This window comes from Lycorma delicatula, chromosome 3, assembly GCF_047948215.1.
Source record: "Lycorma delicatula isolate Av1 chromosome 3, ASM4794821v1, whole genome shotgun sequence".
Taxonomy (NCBI): domain Eukaryota; kingdom Metazoa; phylum Arthropoda; class Insecta; order Hemiptera; family Fulgoridae; genus Lycorma; species Lycorma delicatula.
Genome location: NC_134457.1, coordinates 171,780,796 through 171,806,950, shown reverse-complemented (window position 1 = coordinate 171,806,950; position 26,155 = coordinate 171,780,796). Strand labels below are relative to the sequence as shown.

Sequence of the window (26,155 nt, the reverse complement as noted above, 5' to 3'; positions counted from 1 at the left end):
TTATCTTGGAAATCATACTTATAAACTTATCTCAATTTAAAAAAAAAAATCTTGAATACTGTTATCAATGTAGAACATATAATTATCGACGGTATTACTCTGAAATAATAAATCAAAACAATTTAAAGAAGAATTTTAAAAAACTGAGGATTGCTAATTAATATGGTTTTGCAAAGATCTTACATACAGCGTTACCAGATATGAGTAAAAAAAAACTGGATTATGTAAGTTAAGTATTAGAAAAATGTAACCGACTACAACTGTAATTAGAAGAAAAAATATTTTCAAATTATTACTAAGCTCAATCCCAAAGCAATATTTTACGTTGACGGAAACTATATCTGTAAACTGGTGTGCCTGTGGAGACGAAAACAGCTTTTTCCATTATAAAATACACTGCTATAGCTTTATTCATTTATCGGGATATCGATTGAAAACCAAGAGTAGAATTTTAATTAGTTTAAATGAAATGTTGTATAATTTTTTTTTATAATGTAAAAAAAAGTTGACGGTGAACTGAGCTTTAGTTCACTAACTGAGCTGTTAATTACAAATCTTAGATCCTTCATAGTGAAAAACTTGTTAACTGATTTGCATTCAGCAAATGGGTAAGATATTTTTTAGCTTTCTATGAGCATTTCGCTATATATTATCTAATGTGTAACACAATCTTGCGAAAATAAAGTATATATAAACGGCAATATAGACAGTAATCTTGATTCAAAGAAGAAAGCCGCTTCATTTACATTTAATCGAGTTCTGACTACCTATTTTATAAAACTAAAATAGGGAAATATGGAAAGTGTTTTAACGATTACGAAATAAAGGAGCTTACAAAAATCAACTGTTTAAAGTAAAGAAAAGGACAGTGCTTTGAAAAAACTGCCCGTTCGGAACTAAAATTTAACGTTTTAAAGGTTTGTGGATAATATAAAATTCTTTTATTAAAAAACTGTTTTAATAAGTGGAAATTTTTAACTCAGATTGGTAACGAATATTTCTTAATGAAAATTGAAAAATATATCTAACTAAAACATCATTGCTTGATAAAGATTTGTATAAGAAATAAAAAAATTACAAGATTAAACCAGAAGTGATTTAAAACTATATTTCGATTGAAAGGTCGAAGTCTTAATCAGTACACAAGTTCAGTTGCAGATAAGAAAATACAATTTTTACAGTTTTTCTAATTAATCTTTAATTATACCTTCCCAACCAAAGATATGCTATAGATGGGAGAAACCAGAAATCTAGTATAATACAAATAATTTCCGATCATATTTCATCCAAAAGTGATAAGCTCAAATAGTGAATTATTCACTATTATAGGACCAAAACTGTCGAATAATATGTAATAATAATATTAGGTTTAATTATTCTAGAGATTTATTATTTCCCACCGGGTTGGTCTAGTGGTGGACGCGTCTTCCCAAATCAGCTGATTTGGAAGTCGAGAGTTCCTAGTCCTAGTAAAGCCAGTTGTTTTTACTCGGATTTGAATACTAGATCGTGGATACCGGTGTTCTTTGGTGGTTGGGTTTCAATTAACCACACATCTCAGGAATGGTCGAACTGAGAATGTACAAGACTACACTCATACATATCATCCTCATTCATCCTCTCAAGTATTATCTGAACGGTAGTTACCGGAGGCTAAACAGGAAAAAAAGAAGATATTTATTATTGGCTGGTTCAATAAAATAAATAAAATTCTTTATTTCATTTATAATATAAAATATTTTTATTATAATTTGAACTTCTAATTCATATATACATTATTACATTAATTAATTATACATTCGTAACAAACACAAGTTAACTCTTTGAAGGATGAAACTAGATGGCTTTAAACAATGTTAGGTGCTTCTTTCTATTACTTGCTTTACAAATTGTCTTATTTACTTTAGCTTTTTCACTGTGGGGAACAGACTTTCTCATATTACGTATCTTCCTGGATAATATTTCCTGGAATGTTCGGAGAAAATAACCTTCACTGATGCATAGAAATGGTGTTGGAAGATTGCATCAACAGCTCGTTCAATGCAGGATTTCCAAACATTGTCGTGGTTCAAATTCTTTTCCAATGTTAGGAGGTTGATGCTGCAATCCGCCACTGGATGCCTTCTTACTAACAAATACTGTTTATAATTTCAATTCTCCTACATAATAATCTCACTTGAAAATTACAATTTTAAATACGTTCTAGGTATAATCTTTGTTCCAATATTAGCACGATCCAAATATGTGTCTACTCCGAACCAATGTAAATATCCACGACCCCTTTAATATTTAAATAGTATTTTTATTTCCCTGATAAAATCTTATTTTTATCGTTTCAACATACCTTTTTCTAATCTGTAAATCTCTTACGTGACAAAACTTGGGGTTATACCCTGTACTCCAACACCGAGAGCAAAGGTCATCTGAGGCACGTCAAGCCACCCGGCAGGCCACCCTGCTAATGCGAATGCGTTCGTCGGATGGTAGTTTCTCCGCAAAAAGAGGTGGCACAACCAAAGTCACCACCTGTGTTGACCGTAAGCTGGCCGCATCGACAGAATTTCCACGGACACTTGACTTATATACTACACTTCTATTTAGTTAATTTTAAATTGAACGTTTGAAATAACGAAGTTTGTCAACAATAGTACAACCAACACGTTATATTCCTGTTAGTATAGCAATTTATTATTCACTTTGCGTATTTGTTAATTAACTTCCTGCTTATTTATTTATTTTTTATTTGTTTATAAAAATTTCATAATGTTTTCATGCGTTCCTTTTTTTCCCATTTTTTTTTGTTTTTGATTTACAATGAACCATTTCTTTTACGTACAAATTTATTTCATAAAATAAAATTATAAGTATGGGTTTTAGTTAAAAGTATTAAATTAATGGAAATTTATGTAATCATTTATTATAAATGAAAATTATACGATAACACAAGAAAAAAGATGAAATTAAATATAATAGCATTACTAGACCCATTAACCTAATTATGTGCGGTAGTAATAAAATACATTAAAATTTTGCATAACTTAAGATTTTTAAAGAAAGTTAAGAAATTACAGAAGTAATTCGTTGTTATTAGGTCCCCGAACATAAACATATATGATTTATTGCAATATTATTATTATCATACGAGATCAAATTTCAAAATAAGAAAATTAATTATATTACTATAAAATTCATTTCTAAAAAATGATTTAGATAATATTACACCATTATTATAAAATTTTATGGCTCTAAAATAGTGTAATTTAACGGTTTTTTTAAAACAAAAAAATGAAGTTAATAAATTGGGTAGGCTATACGAAATTTAATTAAAAGTCATATAAGAGAGGATGTTGGCCTTTTTAATAATCAATCGCATATTTTATCGGTGAAGTCATGAATAAAATAATAAAAATAAATAAATAAAACCATAATTTATTACTTAATAAATTTTGATGCCAAAATTAATTTTTAATACCATTTATCATTTTAGTTGTCAATTATAATTTGTTCTATAAAATTGATTTTTAAGTTAATTTGCATACGATTACATCCTTACACATTTTTATTGTTACTGTTCAAGTAAGAGCAAAGAGTTTCAAGAAAAAATTTGCTGACGTCATAAAATTTCAACTTAACAAAGTTACATGGGACTGCTGTAAAGAAATAATAAACACAACGCCCATACAAATAAATTGTTAGCTGCCACTGACTTCCACATTTAACTCCTTTCAAAGAGCCTTAAAGATAGTTGTTATATGTCTAGTAGAATATGTTAACTTATCTTATCAGAATCCAGTTTATTTCTATTTTCTGACTTTTATTTTAATTTAGGCGTACAACCAAGAGAAAGACTGATAATCAACAACAACAAAAAAATTAATTACGTACATTTGTTTACTTTATAACTTTTTTTCTGAATTCAAAATAATACTGTTATTACAAGTTCTTTAATATGTACTAGTATTGATATGCCCAGGCTCCTTTTTATAGGAATGCGTTAGCCTGTACCACACAATTTTTTATAGTAACTTGTGTGTAATAAAGAAAAAAATTACCTTTTCATTCTTCTTCTTTTATTATCATGCCTGTTATTTTGCACTGAAAACCTTCTACGCTATAATTCTTTACCTACAACTAACCGAAATAAACTGTTGGTTGACTCTAAATACCACTCCCTTAAATTCTTTAACCGAGAAATTCTATAAGGACTTGGACGTCGAATCTCATGAAATACAAAAAACGGAAAGATATTATGGATGTCTTACAACATGTGCTAAGTATTCCAGCGTTTTTATTTTAACAACGTAACTATCTCTGTGTAAGTATCCAGCTTTTTCAGTATATCCTCACTGCAAACTTAACTTTCCAACTAATTTTAAACAATATTCGATAGACCCACATCTCAACAACCTTAATTTTTATCAACAATGGTTTTTATATAGAGGTTACTAATATGATATGTCAACACAGCGAAATCCTAGTTCTTAAAAATACTTAAATCATTAATCTCTTCTACAAGTTAAACTTAAATTATGACTGCAAAGGGCATTCAAAATTTATTTGTTCGTTGGAATTCTAAACTACCTTTTTCTATTTCTCAAGAATGATACCAATCTTTATATATTCGACACCCCAAGTACATAAAATTTTATTTTTAACCAAAAGGAGAGTTACAATTAAAATGCCATATCAAGGATTCTATGTCTCCTTAAAAGACATATATTTCAGTTTTAATCCTTAGCAACAACAAAAATTTTCAATCTACTCGTATTTAAGATTTACTGCAATCCTATCAGCTACAGATATATTGACATTTGCATAACTTAAATAATTAACACTATTCATTCTTTTTACCTCTAAAATACTATTCAAATTTTTTTTTTAAATCTTTTCAAAACAATGGAATAAAAATATAACTATATTAAATGTTTGTTTTTAATAGCAGTTACAGTTACAGCAGTTAACAGCAGTTAAGTTAAATGATTTATCAAAAAAAATAAGAGTATAGAGTTGAAAATATACAACCCCTAAAACTTGATATTTTATAGCGTATAAAGATTGTTTTTTTTTTTGAAAATGGTACATGATTCTTTGCGTAAATAAATGATCAATTGTTTTCACTTATCGGCGTTAATCTCTGCATTAATGCATTAATTTTATTTCGATGAGTAATTTTAGAGGTTAATTTTTCTATTATTATTTTAATCAGTTTGTTACAAATCAAGGAAGCTACATTTCTTGATTGATAAATTAATTCACTACAGAACCTCACAAAAAGCTTGTACTGAAAATATGAAAATTGTAGCGTATGAAAAATTCGATACCTTACCGGGATTCAAATCTAGGATTTACGGATGAAAGGTCAAGAGGCTACCACTTTGTTACGGAGATCAGCTTTCAATTAATATATTTTTCAGTAGATTTTATAATCCACTGAGTGTCTTAGCAAGCTTATGAATAACTACAGCATTTTATAACTTTAGACATCTTAAATAAATCTGGAAATACATCCAATACTCAGAACTCATAACAGTAATGTCTATAAAAATTTAACCTTTATTACTGTGGAGAGAGATAATCTTTAATTTTATAAATTTATCAAAAAATTTCAACGAAAACTAGTTTTTTTCAATTAGTAGAGTTATTTTTTTGGGGTAATTAACTGTTCTAGGTCACCTTAAGCTGAAGCAACACGCCTTGATTGAAAGAATGGACCACCCGTGTCTATTATTAATTAGTTAGAACCCATAAATTATTTAAATTAAAATATAAAACATTTCTAGAATCCAGCAAATTAGATGAACGTAACAGTATTTGTTCCATGTCAATCAGACATTTTTTATTCCTATAGCTGAATTTGTATTTTTATTAAAAAGGTAAAATAAATATTCATTCAATTTTTTTATCAATTCATATGGGAAAAAGAATACAAACACATGTTTGTAAAGTTTCCTTGATTTTTTTTAAAAAGATCTCTCTAGTTAGCTACAATTTTCTAAAATTTACTTACCTTTTACCTATTTTAATAAATTTAAATCCTTCATATTTTAACCTAGAAAGTAAGTGACTTGTAACTAATTTAAATTTACAAGCGCAATAGGGGACGACCCTTTCAGCTGCAATTAAGCTCCATCATTTTAATTTTAAGGGCCTACATTATAAAAATTTTATGGTGCTTTAAGTTCTAACTCACACAATTCTCATTCCAATTTCGCTTTGGTAACACGGAATTTACCAAAAATTCCATGTTACCTAAATATTTATATCACTACGGTTTAAATGAAGAAACTAGCAGTCAATGATTGATCTAACACAACACAAAACAAACTTTCATAGGTAAATTTTCCAATAAAAAAGAGATTTTTTTTTTAAGAAGAATATATAGTAAGGAATCTTTTTAAAAATAAGCATCGCAATTTTTTACATGCTCTATTTTAACCTGCAATGATTCAACCGTGTTCTCAAATTTTGCAAACTTAATTAAATTCATTTCCTGAGGTCACATGATGAAATATTTATACAACAAGAAATTTTAAACAAGTCGGGTGACAATACAATATTCCATTGTTAATTTCATACATTTCTATATTCTATACATAAAACATCTATACATAAGTTGTCGGAAATACAGGGGAACAACTTGAGGAAGGGAGCTGATTCGATTACATGTAGCTATCGATCCGATTGACTGATTTTGACTGTCAATTCAGTATGAGAAATCACGTGGTCGTTGAAGCGGATTTTTATATAACTAGTGTAAATTTACCTTTTAAAATTTATAAATGCTAATCATCTGACTTAGTTCAATAAACTGGTATCATTTATAATAATGGAAACTAATTCTCAGGTTACAATACAAAATAAAATTGCACATAAATATTATTTTTTAAAGAACTAAGATTAAAAAACTAAATCAACTAAGATTAAAACTTACTCATCAGTTTAAATACTTATATAATAAAACAAAAAAAATAGTGGCAAAATTAACACTTTACGAAGATAATTTAATTTCTAAGTTAATAGTCGTCGCATCGGTAATTAAAGTCTTTAGGGACTTTAATTATTTGTATAAATGTACCGGTAAGCGTGTAGTTTTGAACAAAATCAGACCGACCACTCCTTAGACGTGCGATTAATTGAAATCCAGCCAATAAAAAGCAACGGTATCCACCATCTAGTATTTACATACTAATAAATGGAACTACTCGTACCTTTATTAGACTTCAAAATCAGTTGATTTACGGTGACGAGTTTAGCGCAAAAATCCGATGGGTTAAAAATTAATTTCCATTTAATTATGATTAAAAAAAAGAAAAAACCTTTCTAATTTTTAAAAACATACTTTTTAAATAAATAAATAGCAAAAACAACAAAAAAATTTTAATTTTGTTTTCAAGAAAATTACTTTTAAAAAAATGTTCTACTTATGCCCAACCAAAAAGAAAAGACAGCGCGTCCCATGCTTTTCTTTGTAGTCGAGCATAAATAGAAAATGTTTACTTCCTTTTACGAAGTAAAGGAAGTATTGTGATTGCGAAAAATTTCGGTTTTAAGATTCTAACAGAAATATCCATTTTGACCATCACTGAATCCATTTTGACTAGTTTCGGCATGACGTATGTACCCTACGTATATATACACGTACGTACGTATGTGTCTAACATTTACTAAAAAATGATTGGCTGTAGAATTGTTAAATTTTCGATTTTGAACTGTTGTAAAATCTAGTTGTGCACCTCCCTCTTTTGATTGCAATCGACTGACCAAAAGTGTCCAAAAAAGCCCAAATCCAAAAAAAAATTGGATTTTTTCCTTTTTCTTAACTGCAGTAATAAGCCCTCTGCAGTAATAAGTTGAGAGCTTTACAACGACATTTAATAAGTGATAATTATTTTCATTTGGTTCCAGAGTTACAACCAAATAAAATGTTAATTACTGAAATATTTGGATGTTACAAGGGGGCGGCACATCGGTTCGAATCAGATTTCATCTCCTTTTTTTATTTTTTTTTATTTAAATATATTGATTTATTAATTATTAACTTTTGATTGTAAAAAAAATACGATGAATATTAATTAAATAATAACAACAAAAAAAGAAAAAATATCAGAAGGTTTTAATGAAATAAAATTTTATGTACTTTTCATTTTAAAAAAATGCGTTTATGTAATTTAATAGGCGTACAAGGAAGTTGTGTGTTATCCACATCAGATATTTTTAAAAGTAATCGTCTTGAAAACAAACTTAAAATCCTTTTTTTTTAAGAAAAACGTGTTTTTAAAAGATTTAAAAATTTTTTTTAAATTTAATAATTTTTTAATAATGAATTTTATAAACTGCTGCATTTTACTGAAGAATAACTTAATATGTTTTATTTTTAAAAAATATTCTGAAATGAAATGAATTAAAAACACTAATTTTTATCAATAATTTACTAAATAATGAATACTCTGATTAAATTTTCAATCAGTAACATATTACTTTTATTCTACTTAAACATGAATGATTAATCTATTATAATTTGTTATACTTTAGGAATATTTTATTTTGTCGTAAATATAAGGAAACTATTTTTTTTTGCATTTATTATTTTTTAATTCTTTTTTTTATTCTTAACACGTACGTATTTTTTAAAGTTACGTCTATAAATTTCCTTTACTTTATAATGTTAAAATTAGAGATTATATATATGACATAAATTAAAAATAAAAATCATACCTTTTTTGAGTGATTGATTTAAGCATACTTGTATTTTGTTTATTTTGGTCTTTTATTATTTATTTATATATTTTTTTTTTAATTTTGACTACTTATTATTTACATTAGCCATATTCATTTGTCCATATCTTAAGTATAATTGATACCATTATAAATAATAATTTTTATTTTTAATTTACAACCAAACGTGTACTTTTTAAAAATCAACATAAAAAAAAAGAATTATGAAAGTCAGTACTTTAAAAACTCTTTCTTCTTAAAGAGTAACAGTGGATTTAAAAAAAAAAAAGATTGCATCTTTTGCTTGTACCTCTTATATCTCATGCCTAGCCAAAATGTAAAAATATGAAAATACAATTTTGTTCATACGAAGACACTATATGTCAATAGTGGGATCGAACTCACGATTTGATTAAAAAAATACCAAGTTTACAGCGATTATATTCGTAATTCATAAATATTACATTCTAAACAAACAAGAGTTAAATATTTCTGATAAACGACTCGATTTTTTTTAAAGTTTTTTTCGCTACTTTTTAAAATTATGTATACAAAACGGGTAGATAGAGAGTATATAGACGGTATAATTATAAAAAGAATGTCATCATTTTTTTATTCGTTTAGTTTTTGTTTTTTACTTTTTATTTAATCAGTAAATTACAAATGGTTAATGGTTATAATTAATGAGGTATGTTGTTTTCTTGAAGCGATAGATAAAACTTAAGGAAACGAATCGAATCATTGGCTGCTAGATAAACATGTAAATCGTGGAAGCTGTATGATGTTATTTGTTATCTTTATCTAGTTCGTCACAGTCTATACCTCACTATGAAGACAATCTTCACCTCTAAGCCGTTGTCCTGACTAATAGATAAGATACAGATTAATTTTAACTAATGAAACAGTGACCACGACTTCACATCATACTACTCGGTATAATTGGCTTGTTTAATATGAGTTCTGGTTTGTTCATTCCTCACGATGTTACCTTAAACAATTGGCAACATTGTAATCCGGATAACAAAAGTTTATTAATTTTAATCTGTTAAAAAAAAAAAAACGTATTTAACAGTAACCGTTTTTCCTTAATCTCAAAATAGCTAAATCTCATACCAGTAACAAAATCTACTTTTTATAAAAAGTTTAAAAAATTATAAAATAAATAAATACCTACTTTTTAAAATTAAAATTACAAACAATTTTACATTAAGGGTGAAATCGAAATCTGTATGAATGTAAATGAAACGTTAGTCTTGTACAATCTCAGGTCGAGCGTATCTGAGATGTGCAGTTAACTGAAACCCAACCACCTACTAGATCGGTATCCACGATTTAGTATTCAAATCGTATAAAATAACTGTTTTTTAATAGGATGGTATGTACACTTCAATTACATTCATACGTATCTTCCTCACTCATTCTCAGAATACCTTATGATAGAGGATAAACAAAAAAATAGAAAAAAATCAAAATCTCTTGCTATTAAATCGACTTTAGTCCGGGATAACAACGTATGCAACAACATTTAAATTAAATACAAATAAATAAATTTATATTTCTTTATATAACACTTAATGAATCGGTCTAAATTGCTCAATATATAATTTACGAGTATAACCAAAAGGAATAATTTAACCTCTACCAACGTCAATTACTTCTATTTTACCTACCATAATATATGAACTTGCTCTATATAAATATTTTTTAAATAAAAATGTTACATAAGGGGCGAAAGAATTTGAGGGTAACCTTAATTTATAAACTTAGAAAAAAAAAATTTTTTATTCATCAGTTAAAGATAGGAAATCTTTTATTTTCTGAAAATTAACAATATGATGATATAGGCAAACGAGATTAGAATACTAATACAATGCCATTAAAATAATACAGAAAATACAGACAAAAAGTGAAGAAGTAAAATAAAAAATATTTATTAAATTTTTGAATGTTATTCGTAAGGACATAATACCAACATTAAGAATATTAACATAATTAATAATAAATAAAAAACCGAAAGAAACGAAATTTTTTTAAGTAAGGACGAAAGACTTGTATCATTCATCTTTATGTCAGTTGAAATATGATCCGATGACATACAATAAACCTAACATGTAATAAATCAATTCGACAATTTATTAACCTTCCGTATATTCTATATAGACTCTACAACAAAATCAAATCAAATCTGTCTTAAACTCCCACGCAATCTTTACTTCGTCATTATATTAATATCAAAGGTAATGTTATGTTACATTCTTATAGCTACTTAAAGGCATCGTATTTTTTGAATAATAATAATAGTAACAGTAAAACCTCTTACAATGAACTAATATAAATGATAAAATATGTCAACTTGTTTTATAATTTATATTTTTCCAATAATAATCCTTGGACGGAAGCGCTTTACGAGGATCATCCAGAAAGTAAAAACTGTTTTTGTTTTATATCAAATTTATTTTAACTTGAATATATGCATTAAAATCTACATTTTTAAGCTAATTTTTCGAAATAGCTATTTTTAAGCTATTAATCCTCCTAAGTTCAAGTGCTCATGAGCCAATTTTCCTCTCTTCTCCGACCAACAAAAAAAAAAAAACAAATAAAAAGATAATAAAAATATCGATAGTGACTTGATTCTTCTTCAAGAATTATTTTTCTAACTATCCAATTTTATTTTATTATTGAATATTGTTTTAAAAGAACTGAAAAATATTATTTTTACTAAATGGAATTTACACTTTGAAAAATGCGTAAAAACTTCTAAAATTTGTTCCATTAATTAGCAAATTATGAATTAATTTTTCTTTAACTGTTCTCTTCCAATTTGAGCGTTTTATATTTTTAACCGTTACCGCAAAGTAAAGGTTTTTAAACGAAAGGGCTAAATACGGTTTTAGGAGTGTTTTATAGCCTTAGGAGACTTAAAATTTATCAACCGTGCATATTATATAAAGTTTACTCTCTACTAAATTACCTATTCTTTTTTTAGTTATTAAATAGTTAATAGATAGATAGGTTTTCTAAGTTTTATAAAAAAAAATTCAGTAATGAAATGAAAAGTAGTAGGTTTAAAGAAAGTTATTTGAAGGAATATTTTTTTAATCTTAAGGATTATCACAAAAAGAAAAACTTTTTATACCTTGTTTTGCATGGGAGTGTGATAAATGGAAATTTTTCTGTGTAAAAGTTTCCTGCCTAATTGGGTTCCCAATTATGCGATATTTGTGATATTTAACAGAAGGTAAGCCCAAACCATTTTTTTTTCGTTATTATAAAATCGGTTATTAAGCTTCAACTTATTGTAAAAGATACAAACCATGTAGTATAGCTATTTTTACACTAAAACTAGAAAAATCAAAAAGAAAGAAAAATCATCGAATAAATTTAAAAATCAATATATATTCATTTAGATTTGACTGTAAATTTATGTATGATTTCCGAAAATTAATGTCAGTATACAGTGTCATTTTCTTTCTTTTCATTTACAATATTTTAATTCGTAGTTCCCTTTAACTTGTAATACTGATGACATATAAAATAAAAACATAATAAAAAACAGAAGAAAAATATTAATAAAATAAACTGAAGTAGTTATAATAGCTGCATATCCGCATTAATTTATCTTTTAATCTTATCAAAACAATTTGAACCTGCGTGGCATGCAGTAAATCCTCTGCCCTTCAACATTTAACCTTTTGGATAAACGCCAGAGATATACTGATAATTACTAAGCGTTAACAAATGCCAGGATAATTGTTTTTCTGGAATAAACAAGACATTAAATTGTTAAACCAGCGTAGTACAAGAACGTAGGCTAACAGATTACAAGTATTTTTATATCTGTCAAGACATATATTGTATATAATAAAAGCGTTATTAATTAACTAAAGATGTATTTATTAGAAATATTTTTTCATGTAAGATAACATATTAAAAAATTAGCGTAAATAATTTTTCTAAATATTTCGTACTTTTAATTTAACCTTTATTCTTTCTAAAAAGTTATTAATTTTATCCTGAGTGCCTAGATCCCACATTCCAAAGGTTTTTGATTTTTTTTATTCAGTAAAATTTGATTGATTAAGAATTAAATATTAAAAGAATTTTTTTATTAATTCTCGAAGAGGAAAATTTGTTTTATTAAAAATGCTATCAATGTACCTAAGTTTCCGTTAACTTAGAACTACACTGAAATTAAAAATTAAGAAAAACCTAGCAATTATTACTTACCGGAACCACTAAGTATAAGGTTAATTACGATAAATAAATCCGCCATACCTGAAACAGAAATATAATCAATTAAAAATTATGCTACCGTACATTCTACACAATCTTTATTCAGAAAGGTTTAGTCATTATTTAAATAAATCATTTTTAGTCCGCGTACGAGTTCTCCTACCTAATCGGACATTCAAATATGCGATATTTGGGATGATGAATGTCTGAGACGTTATACCAGATGTTAGCTCAATCTGGATTATTTTTTCGTTAATACGAGTATATAAATCAGCTATAATTATTAATGTTATTAATAAATAATATTACTAATTACTAATATCGTGTTTTATTGCTCAGTGAACAAATTTTATATCATAAAGTTTAAATCCAATTATTTACGCCATCACACTGGAAGTTAATATGATTTTGTAATTATTTGCTAATAATTCAAAAATTAATCAGAACAGTTTTTTAAATTCAATCATCACATTTGTTTTATGATCAATTTTTTTTTTTTTACTTATACCTATTAAAATAATAATTTCTTCCATTTTCTATAAGATTTAAAATCTATATTTAAAAACTATAAGATTTAATCATTATTTATTGAAAAATTTATGAGAGTTTAAATTTGAATGTCAAGGAGAAAAAATACCATACTAAATTTTACAGCATGTACAAGCTAATCACACGATGAATAAAAAAAAATATTCTTAAACTTTCACTGAAAATTTCTCAATATTTACGAAAGTTTAACTGCTTTCATTCATATATACTCATATGTTGAGTAACCATATATGTAATTCAAATCTTATATCCTTTACACTGGAATGGATGTACGTAAAGGTTATGTTCATGAATTTTTATAAATTATATTATAAGGTTATTTGAGGTTTAATATCAAGTAACGATATATAACACTAGTTATTAAAACGATATAATAGACTGATTTATGATAATAATTAATACAAATTATTCGTCAGTAAGACCAAACTTTTAATATCGCACTGAATATTTAAGTAATTTTGACTCTTCCCAGTTAGTAGATTTTTGACAGATTTTTCATTGTCACTTCCAGTACTAAGTAATGTTAATGTGCACGTACACTAGATTTAAAAAAAATACTCTATTTAGAACTAATAGGTCTACATAATAATGTACATGTATTCCACAAAAAACGGAAAAAATTTTCCGGACATATTCTACTGGTAAAAATAATGAAAAGGATTCGTAAAAACATAATTCTGGAAGCGCTTTGTTTTCGAGTTACGGCTAATGAAAGACTTCACTCAGATTTCATATCTTCTAATAAAACAAAGCCCTACTATAATTTTTGGGATCCAATTAAGGAGTAAAGTTGGTGGTTTTTTATGTAATTTCAGCAGGGAAATAAGATAAAAGAGATCCCAGGACTGTAAATTTATAAGGTTTTAAAATATCCGACGTAAGACACAATATCCAACTGTGGAAATTTTTTTTTTTGGTTTGTAGAACAATAGCTTTGTTAAATGACTAATAAATGTGAAACATTTAGTAAAAAAATGTGTAGAGAATAAAGTTTGAGAAAATTAATCCAAATACAACCAATAAAACGTAAATAAGACTTTTAAAAACCCACCGGATTGGTCTACTGGTAAACTCGTCGTCGTAAATCACCTGATTTTAAAGTCGAAGTTCTCACGTTCAGATCCTAATAAAGGTAGTACTTTTATACGGATTTAAAACTATATCGTGAGTACCGGTGTACTTTGGTGGTTGGATTTCAATTAACCACACGTCTCAGAACTAGTCGACCTGAGTTTGTTCAAGACTTTAAACTGTACCTTACCGGTACAATATAGTACACTGATAAGTCGGTAATGAATTGAATTGTTGATCCGACTATATATAAAAGTATTAAAAAAAGAAAAAAATCGATTTTTTAATTAAAGAAAAACAGACAAAAAATAAGACAGTAATTGTATTATTCTTTCTGTACCTAATAAAGATTATTCTTAATACAGCAAAACAAAAAATAAAATACATGAAATGAAAAATATAACAGGAAAACAAACCTCAGTTAACAAGTAATTGCTCGAAATTCCCTCCTTCACATTGTAAAATATTTCCGGTGGCTTTCCATATCTCAGGATTGTTTCATATAAATATTCCTCAGCTCAAATTACATAACAAACTACCAACTTTACTCCTTAATTTGGGTCCCAAAAATTGCAGCACGACTTCTTTTCTTTTAGTAGAGCTGAAATCCGGTCGAAATCTTTCGCTAACCGTAACTCGAAAATAAAGCGTTTCCAGACTATTTTTACATGAACCTTTTTTCATTATCTTCACCAGTATACACACACACACACACACACACACACACACACACACACACACACACACACACACACACACACACACACACCCATGTCCTGAAAATTTCTCTGTATCTTGGTGGGAAACATTTCTTCGCCTGTTCTACTAATTGTGTCATTAAAACGAAATTAATTTATAAAATATTAATAAATTACAAATTGTTAATCTTAAATTTCTTTTCGGCTTTACGAGAAATTAGTTGATGATGATGGAAGATAAATATTAGTTTGTATTTTATCATAGGACGGATTTTCTAACGAAGTTAAGGAATACGATCTAGCTGTTTTAACACAGCAAAATGTTTCAACTTAAAATTTTAAAAACGTCTCTCTAAATTACAATTATAATTTTTTTTTAAAATATAAGAATACAAAGTAAAATAGAACCGATCTATTTAATAAAATGTTTATAAAACAAAATAATTAAATATTTTTTTTACTTTGTACATTATTAATATTCTTTACTTCTAAGTTTCGAGTAAATGAAGAGAATTTTATAATGGAAAATATATTAAAAGAAATATAGCTAAATTAATTATTAAATTATAAAACCTGTGAATAAAGTACGGTGACCTTTACATACGTTTTCGATAGTTAAACATAGAAAAATGAAATTAAGAAAATGCTTTTATGTCAAAAAGATTTATTTTTCCGTATGAAACCACCAATTTTAATCTTCTAAGAGGCACGCAAGGCGGACAACCCAAATATTCTGAATGAAGAGAGTAGAGTTGTGACCGATCATTTTAAAGGACATTGAAAAGCAAAGATTTGACGTAAGAATCTTCTGGTTACGAAAATTCTAATCAAAATAGTGGCAATTTAATGTTCTTCACATCTAGTTTCAACAGTAAAAATTGGACACATCAATTGTCTTTTTCTACATACCTCTTAAATGACTGTTAAATAGTAAAAAATACCTACACTACCTCAAAACAATTTATCATTTTAGTTAAAACTCCTTCTTGAGGCCATTTTCGAAACTAAATTACAAGTCTACTTTTCCATTTAAATTTTTTAGTTACCATCTCCTAATATGGCTTTGGGTGTGGTAATCTAATAATGAAAAAGTAAATCGTTTGGAGTAGAAGAATTTACTAAATTTAATTCCTAAATGAAAAGTGATTTAAATGATTTATGAACAGGTTATCTACGTAAAAATATACAACTTAGCTGGAACTGTAAACAATTTAAAATCGAATATATCGTGGATCCTTAACAGAACATCCATCGCAATATTACGTTGTCAATTGGTTTACATTAATTGAATTTATGTTAGTTCTGATTCTTTTTCCCCCTGTTTACGAACTTATGTATACATTTTTGTATTACTAGTTACAATACAATTTAGCTGATTTCCAAGGCGGAGTCGTAGCGTCTTGGCCTTACATCCGGAGGTTCCGGGTACGAATTCCGGTCAGGCATGACATTTTTTATACGCTATAAAATTCTGTTTACATCTACCAAGCATAAGCTTCAAGCGTGAATCGAGAATTTTGAAAATCAACCATCAACAAAAACGATAATAAAAAAACAATTTGATTTTATTAAAGAAATTTGTATATGTGGGAAGTATTAATGTAAATGTACAATTTCTTCAATACCTTCTAACCTTACTGAAATTTACGCGAAATCCATAAAGAAGATTCTAAAAATATGTCCAGTTGGTCACCTGATAACGATACTTTTTTCATTTCCCTCATTCATTATGGGCGCATATGTTTGGATGCTATGGCTGAAAGTCCACCAAAGTCAATGCGTACGTTAGCATAGCAGTGAATATCGGACTTGCTATCGTACATAAGGTTGTAAAAAAAGAACTGGAACTTTTCCCCTACAAAGTAATGTGGTTTTAAGAAATGAAACCTACAGATTATGCTAAAAGGCTAAACTATTGTCAATGGTTTAAATGTTTTTTGACCAAAATTCCGTAGATATCTTCGACGTTACATTTTTTACAGATGAAGCGAGATTTCATCTGGCAGGGTATATTAATTCACAAAATACACGAGTTAGTCGACAACTAACCTCCATGATTTACACGAAACAAAATCGGGAGTCTGGGTCGGTGTGAGTAGAACACGCATTGAGGGTCCAATATTTTTGTTATTGTGATGTTTTAACAAACTTCATTAGTCAGTTAAAAACAGTAGTAATCAATCATTGTTGGTTCCAACAACACAGATGGCGCCACAGCGAACACACCTAAGAGGCCAATGACGTTTTTACAAAATGTTTTTGATATACGAATCATTTCGAGGGGTTTTTAGCCTACACGATCGCCCGATCTGACTTCCCCAGATTATTTTCTACGGGGAGCAGCAAAACAAGCAGTGTATCCTAACAGACTACGCACGATTGACAACTAAAAACCGCAATAACGGCATACTTACGAGACATTCCAGTTCATCAGCTGGTTAAAGTTTTTAAAAACTTATTGAAACGTGTGCTATGTTGGATTGATTTTGGAGGAGGTCATTTTCAACACCTTTTATAAACTATTCCAGTTATTATAATATTTGTTTCTATAAAATAAAAAAATAAAAATACAAAGTAGTAATTAAGAAAGTGTCATCATTACACTTCCATAATTCCAGTGCACAGCAATTTTCCGAACGCTCCATATTAAAATAACTAGTTTATTTGTTTTGATAATTTTCTAAGAAGATGTGAACATTAATAACTAACACTGCAGATAACTGTAGTTATTAAAAAAGAATGCAATGAAGTAATTCGTACCACAACGAAAGATGTATAGTAACTTGGTAAGTCTTACATCAGATCAGAATAAGTAGCATTTAATGGTAACTATTAATAGAAAGTTACAGCACTTTCTTTTCCACAGCATTTAATGTAACAGACATTGAACATATTTTTTTTTTTAAATACAACTTCGTTTCTTTTAAGAGTTAAATTTATTTACTTTTTTTTACTCACCTTACCAAAATGATCTCTCTATGATTAGTAAGTTTAAAAATGATAAATAATTGTTCCTGATTAAAATAGATATTATAAGAAAAACAGACTATTACTGGAGAACCATTGACCAAAGAATTATACACAAATAGGAAGAAAAGAGAATATTAGTTATTGGATTACTTTTAGAGAACATTCATTTACCTTTTGCACTTCATATATGAACGTAAAGTCAAATTCGTAAAATAGTAAAAATAGCCTTTCAATTTTGTTTGTTTTTAAGAAAAATTTCAATAATAAAATCAACTTTATTCAGATACAGCAAAAGATAAAAATGAGGAATAAAATAAATTACCTTCAATTTGTTACTGTCATTATTATAAAGTAATTTATTAAATATCTATTAGTTATTCGCGTCTAGTGTAATATATGTAAACAATACCAAAACTAATACATAAAATACACCTATACATAAAGTAATATATTAAGAAAGCGATATAATATAAAAATTTATACAGTTATTTGTAACAAACATAAATATTGCTCTTTAAAATATCTATTATCAATAACAACGTAGGTAATTAATTTAAAATAAAAATCTGATGTGGATACCACATGACTTCCTTGTATGCATATTAAATTACACACATATTTTGCTGCACTTCATTTTAACTTATTTCATTTGAAAGTGAGATACAATCCTCGAATTCTTTAATAAAGTGGACATTTAAACGATTGCATAGTGGTGGATATCACATTGCGTTACATTTTTTTTGTGGTGTCCGTATCAGCATTTTATATTAGTTTATAAATTATTTGTTTCACGTCGCTCAAGTAGTTACGTGGTGTAAGTGAGAACGTGTGGGATCCATAACGATGCACACGTCGGTTGGAATCCGACTTCATATATATATAAGATTATATATATAAATAAATATATATATATATTTTTTTTATATAACTTTTTTTTAAATTAAATATATTAATTTATTAATAATTATTAACCACTGTAAAAATTGTAATGTTTAATTTTAATAAAAAATTAAAATGAAAAGTACATAAAATTTTATTTCACTTCCCCTTGTAAGATTCAAATATATCATTAATTAAACTTTTATTTGGCTATAACTCTGGAACCAATGAGAATAACTTATGATATTCGTTGAAAAGTTTTCAATGAGGGCTTATTACTGCAGTTAATAAAAAATCAAAAACCCAAATTTTTTGGATTCTGAAATCCGTCGAAATGTGAAAACCAAAATTTTTCGCGATTGCAGTATTTCCTTTACTTCGTACAAGGAAGTAGAACCTAAATAATTTTAAAGAAATAAGTTAAAATTATCCAAAAAAATTTGAATATTACGCAACTTTTAAACAGTGTTAAAAGAAAAATATAACTGATTAGTTTTAGATAACAAATAACATAACAGATAATCTGTTTTACTAATCATTTCATAAAAACCTTCATAAAAAGACGAGTATTTTTTGTGTTATATTATGCTGTTTTATATTATTTGTGTTATTTTATGCTGTTATATTATGTGTTTAGTTCAAACAGCAAATAGAACATATTTCCAAACCATTATACATAAAAAAACATTTTTTTTTGTTTTTGTCAGTTGTACAAACTGACTTATTAAAAAAAATGCTCTACATTAGATTTTTACTCCAATAAACGTTTTAAAAATTGTCATTTACAATGCCAATAATTTTGTTTTTTTTTAATTCTTTTTTCCTCTTTGAAAATTAAAAACCCACAATGTGGGTGAAACTACTTCCTTTTGCTTGAATAAGACTCATCTAGGAAATTATTAATTAGAATAGTTCAAGTTAGTAGATTAAAATCAATAATTTTTTTTTTTACATTATTTCATATTTCCGCTAGGACTGTCATAATTGATTTGAATGTTATTTTCTGCACTTCCTAGTGTTTTTACTGTAACATTCGTAGTCGACACGTTTCGGAGTACCTCCATTCTCAAAATTACTATTAGCATGAGTCTTCCTGAGTTGAGATCGTCGAATAAATAGCGATGTTTTAAGCTCTCCCACTCCCATTCCTGACGGTCTTGGTCACCACCATTTTTTCCCTCCCGTTCTAAAAATTACAGTTCCTTGAAACTAATCCTTTTGATTCTTTATTTTAACAATTTAAAATTTTTAAACATTACATCGGGTAGAGCGTTTATTTGTTCATTAATTATTTCCTGTCTTTCTAATTTTAGCTGGAATATTTCCATGTTTTCTAGAATATTTAAAATGTTTTCCTTTTTTCGCATAATGTAATATTTTCATAGATTATACCACCTCATTGGAAATATATCCTTTTTCTTAACGAATTTGTATAATTTTTCGTATTTATATGATCTTAAACGTTCATTAAATCTTATTTTAAATTTTCGTCCAGTTTATCGTATATACGTCGCGTAATAATTACATTTTGTTTGGTGTAATAATTTTTGTTGTAATTATCTTTTTCTTCTATAATATTTCAAATTTTTTCCCTGATGATATATTATTTGTGGTAAATGCTATATTACTGTTATACTTCCTGAAAAAAAATCCTTCACATTACTTTTCCCGTGAACGTAACTTAGCTTACTTCCCTTTTTCTTCTTTTGGCCTACCGTCGTTCCTTTTTTGGTTTATTCTTTTTCGAAATAATTTCTTTATTATTCCTTATTCATAATTAATATTCGCTGCTATTTTAAAAATTAATAATTTGTATTTGAAAGAATAATTTAGATTTGTTAGAATGCTAGTTTCATAGATAAGGCGATATGTGAAAATTATTTCTACATTATTATTATTATTATTATTATCAATCATATTTCTGATGTAATTATTGGTATATGTTTTTATATAATCTTAAAAACGCGTTCTTGTGATTTTCATGAATATTATAAAAAGGTATAAACCAACATTTAAATCAAAAAAATTAAAATAGAATAAGCTTGATAAGTAATTCATTAATTTTGTAATTAAAATAAAAACTAGCATGTGTTCTTTTTTAATAAAAATAATATAATAAAATGATTTAATGAAAACAAGTTTTCAAAACAAGTTTTTTTTAAAGACTTATATCAATGTGGGTATAAATAATTTTTATTGCATTTTACGCTCTCTTCTTTGTGTAACCAATGAATGTGCAATCGTTTTGACTCGTTAAGGTGTAATTACCTGGATGAAACAAACGTAAAAAGATAATGAATGTTAAGATGGAACATTATAAATGAAACAAACTTTAAATTCATTTTTTTGTATTATTATTATTATTATTACAAAATTATAATAATAAAATCTCGTTTATTCGTGTTAAATGGGATTGAAAGCAATCAAAATTAATAATCCCATCTAGATTTATGCATAAATAAAAATAATTAATTCATCTTACCGAGATACCCAAACAGTATAATATAATAGAATCCACAGTATTTTTAACGAATCCATAAATGTACCTTCATGAAATATTGACCAATTCCTATAAAGAGATGTACGAATGAACTATGCTAAACAGCTATTGATATTAAAAAAAAAAAAAACATATGTAATGAGAATCGTTAAAAAAATGAAAATAATTCCTAGATTTCGATTGTTAAAAAATCATGTAATTATAAATCGATAGGGTGAAAGGTGTTATACTGTACTCTGCATTAAAAAAAAAACTTAATAAAAACACGAAGCGCAGGCTAAAATAATATTTCTTGAATTATTAGTCGATAAAATTTCCACATATTAAAAACTAGTAAACGTTAATTCAAAAGTTCAGCACATTATTAATTCAGACAAACACATCATGATTATACACATCAGTGACAGTTCAGACACATAACATTATGCAAAGCACGCTTGATTATTCATTCAAGTTAAAGAAATGGTACAAATCGTTGGTACAAGTAATACAAATCTTTCTATTTCACATATACGAGTATATTATGTAAATATAAAATGATCTACAAAGTACGGTATGTAATATTATATTATATATTTATGATATGGTTATTACATGGATTTTTACATCATATTCTTGTATAAGTTATTTTCGATTTTTTTTTGCGCAGTGTTTAATTTACAATCGGTTCAATTTATCGGAACTATAAGTAAATTTAATACCAAGAAGAAAAAAAACTATTATGCATAGAGGGGTTTCCTTCCATTGAAATCCCTCAAAGAACAGTATATGTATATATACATATTTATGAATATGTATGCACATCTTATACAGTAAATATAAATATACAATAAACTTAAATAAGTACATGCAAAGAAGAGACCAAAGAACAGCGATCAAAGTCCAAAGTTCAAAACATAAAAAACAGGAAATACCAAAAAATAGTCCTAACATTCACACAATGAAATAAATCAAGGAACCAAAAAAAGTAAGAAACGAAACAAAATGAAGAATTTTGACAATGCACAACACCATAGAACAGCTGATTCACCTCAAATCTCGGAGAACAGATCTAATAAATCCAGTAGCTTACGGTGCCTTACGTTCTCGTTATTATCCAGGTAGTTAACCCAGAGCCAATTCACATGTTTCTTCGGTCTTTTTTTGTATCTTGTACCGAATCGCCGTATAACTTCTGGAACGGTTCGCAATTCTAGATAATCGTATATTTCAGTGAGTTTCGCAAACCACGGCGCTTCTTTTATATTTCTCAACAGTTTGTTCTGGGATTACTGTACAACTATGTACAACTATGTTACTCTCGCTTGTCGTACCTCACAGTTGGATTCCTTAGGTCCAAATCGGTTTAAGGATCGCTGAGTACAGCAGTCGACTTTTATAGATAATGATAATGCCTAGCAACCAGTACATCTTTTTGAACTTAATGTTAAGCTACGTTCTTTTTCCCTGAGATGACTCCAAGTCAGACGTGGATATCGCACACTGTCAGTATGCGGTGTGAAAATGCGGTTAAGTTGAACTCGCGAGTAGTCACCCTTACTTATCGAAAGAATAGGACATGTAAACTTAGCCGGATTATTTTTTTTTTCCATCTAGCTAGCCATTCGTTAATTAGATCCAATGCAGTTTGTAGCTTCATTTTAAAGATTGTAATTTTAAAAGCGTCTTACTTGGAAAACCTCCTACAACATTTCTAAATTCTTTTTTCAGAAGTTTTAACCTCATTGCTTTTATTAAAAATAACACAAAAATTAATTGGTAAAGATGTTTAAATTAACTGATAAATGTTAGAAATTAGTAGAAAAATGTTCAATATTTATTTAAGCATTACCAGTTACAAACACAGAGCAGTAAAAGCTAAATCTATTTTAATAAAATAGCCGTTGAAAATATATTGTTAGAGAATAAATAACGAAATATCCTTTGTTTAATAGAGATTGAATCATAGAATTACTCATTCTTCCCGTCCAATATTTACAGCAAAATAAATGTTTTTCGCACAATTTTGATTTAAACTAGCTTCTCAGTAAGTTAAATCTTTAGAATCTAATGAAAGTATTTTCCACCTTATTTGAAGAATTTAAGAGTATTCGAAAGAGAACCGAGAGGTTTTCTTACATTTTTTAAATGAAAATAGGGATCGAATATTAGCTGATTTTAAAAAAGCTTTCAAAAGGATAATGTAAATATACAATTCTATGTATTTTTTCCAAACTTTTTTTGTCTCATAATAAAATTTACAATCGGTTACAATATTAAAGAAACCATATGTAAATATGCTCACATATAATCACGTGCACAGATATTTCAATCGTAACTCCTCAAAAATTACCTTTTAATATTCCTAAACAGAGCATTCAATGTAAGTACACATAAACGTTTCGTCAGACAACAGTACCGTTAGTGGCTCAACACAAAACAAAGACAATTAAAGGATTAATAAACAAGGGAAAAGGTGAATTATTGAGAGAAGAAAAATGAAAATAATAACAATTTTTTTTAAATAGAACGCGACCGACTGGAAAGAGGTGAGTTACCAAAAGCTGCGTTAATAAAATTTGATGTCAAAACAATAGATACAAAAGTAGAGCTGTAGTAAATTTGGGGAAAATGTATTTGCAAAAGGACAGGTTTTTGTTGACCTAAGTCGATTCAGAAGCGTACATGATTTAGCTTTGTGTGATTTAGATCTACGTAAAATACTGAATAGCCCACGCGATAAAAAAGCACTTGCTGAGACGAAAGTTTTGAGAAACCTTGCACAGGATTGAATAATATGCTACACTTCGCTCAAGGCATCGATACCTTGATTACTAATGACATATCAACAGTGTTACGGCTATTATAAGGAAATTTAGTCGTCCGACTTGCGAAAGACCATGTAATGTAATGCACTTATATATAATTAATTATAAGATACCTTCTGTCCCTACCTATGCTGTATATTATATATAATGTATATTGGGTCTGAAAAGTTTGAGACAAGATATTTCGTTTTTTGATGATTTTATTAACGGTGCTACATATCTTGTGCAAAAGCTAACATTACCTGTCGTATAGAAGACCATATAACATCATCTAACGTGATACGTACATATATAATATCAGAATTCTATTGTCCCTAACTACCCGCTGGAAAGGAAAAAAAAAAATTTTTTTATCAGATTTTAGACCGAATTTTTGTGTCTATAATCATTATTTAGCATTTAAAATCATGATACCATTTCAAAAAGCAGCTGCGTCAATTGCAACAAGATTTATTTCGAAATCTTATTTCAAAAACGTTATATGCGAACAAACATATAAAAACAATATACGGGTCAAATACATAACCTCCTTTTTTTGAAATCGGTTAATAAAATTATAATTAATAATAATAATAATAACTAAAATTGAACGAAGCGAAATAGAGAAATGATGGGTACACTCGTATCAGTTGATGCTGCTCAAACTCAAATCAGATAAAGTCAGCAATTTCAAACACGTTTAGGCTTTTTTTCTCTTACTTTCGTATGGGAAGGAAAAAGCTCTGCCAGCCGCCACCAGGCCCGCTCTGACAGCAAATACGGGCTCACACCCACTAAAAACCTCCCCCTCTAGTAAGGTAGGAGCCAAACCTAGTCCACATGGTATGTACGCAGCCCCTGGACGCTCTTGTCACCGAATTAGAATAACCAGAGCGACGTCCCCAGGGGATCATCGAGGAACGACGACTCCGAGGAGCCCCGCCGTTCACACCCTAACGCTGGCCGCCCACAGCAATCCAGCGTAGGTCACTCCAACTCAGGTCAATTACAGGCTTCCAGTCTGCCTGCTCCTCTCCGACACTGCCTTGTTTCGAATTATGGCTGTCACCGTAGTTGTTACTCTCATTCAAGCATCTCTGTCCCCCAACATCACACTTATGACATTATTCCCATTTACTGCGCCGTGATCCATCATGGCGGGTCTCAAGTCTCTCCAGCTTGTGCAAAATAATACTACGTGTTCCACCGTATCTTGCTCTCCACAATCATAGCAGCATCTCGTGTTACTCCTACTCATATGGTACCGGTAATCTTTAAAGCACCCGTGCCCTGATAGAAACTGAATGAGCTCGTAATTGGTATCATCACTGTGCTTCCGCTCTACCCAACTCCTAACATCACTGATGAGTCGATGAGTACACCTCCTCGTCACCGACGCATTTCAGCGGAGTCTTTTTTGCCTTCTAACGTCTTCACTATTTTCTAGAAGGTTAGTAGGTAGTTATTTCACGTGGTTGTTTAGCAGAAGTGTATACTTTGTACCGAATCGCTGTATTCATCTCGACATACGGTAAACCCAAAGATTCGTATATGTCATTGCTTCTTACGAATCAAGGCGTTTCTGTTATATTCCTCAGTAATTTGTTCTAGAATTGCTATCTTGAAGTTTCTGGTGCTTATATTTTTTAAAACCAGACATTAAAAATTTACAGATGTTATTTTTATTATCAATTATTAGTAAAAAAAATATTTTAAATTATTTATTCTTAATTTTATATGTAACGTAAAGC

General features: G+C 28.2%; 1 protein-coding gene across 1 annotated transcript in view; it reads right to left on the bottom strand.

Annotated features, from left to right (window-relative positions):
* Nox (NADPH oxidase) overlaps positions 1–26,155 on the bottom strand; it is a 705,004-nt gene that overhangs the window by 518,603 nt on the left and 160,246 nt on the right. The window lies entirely within an intron of this gene.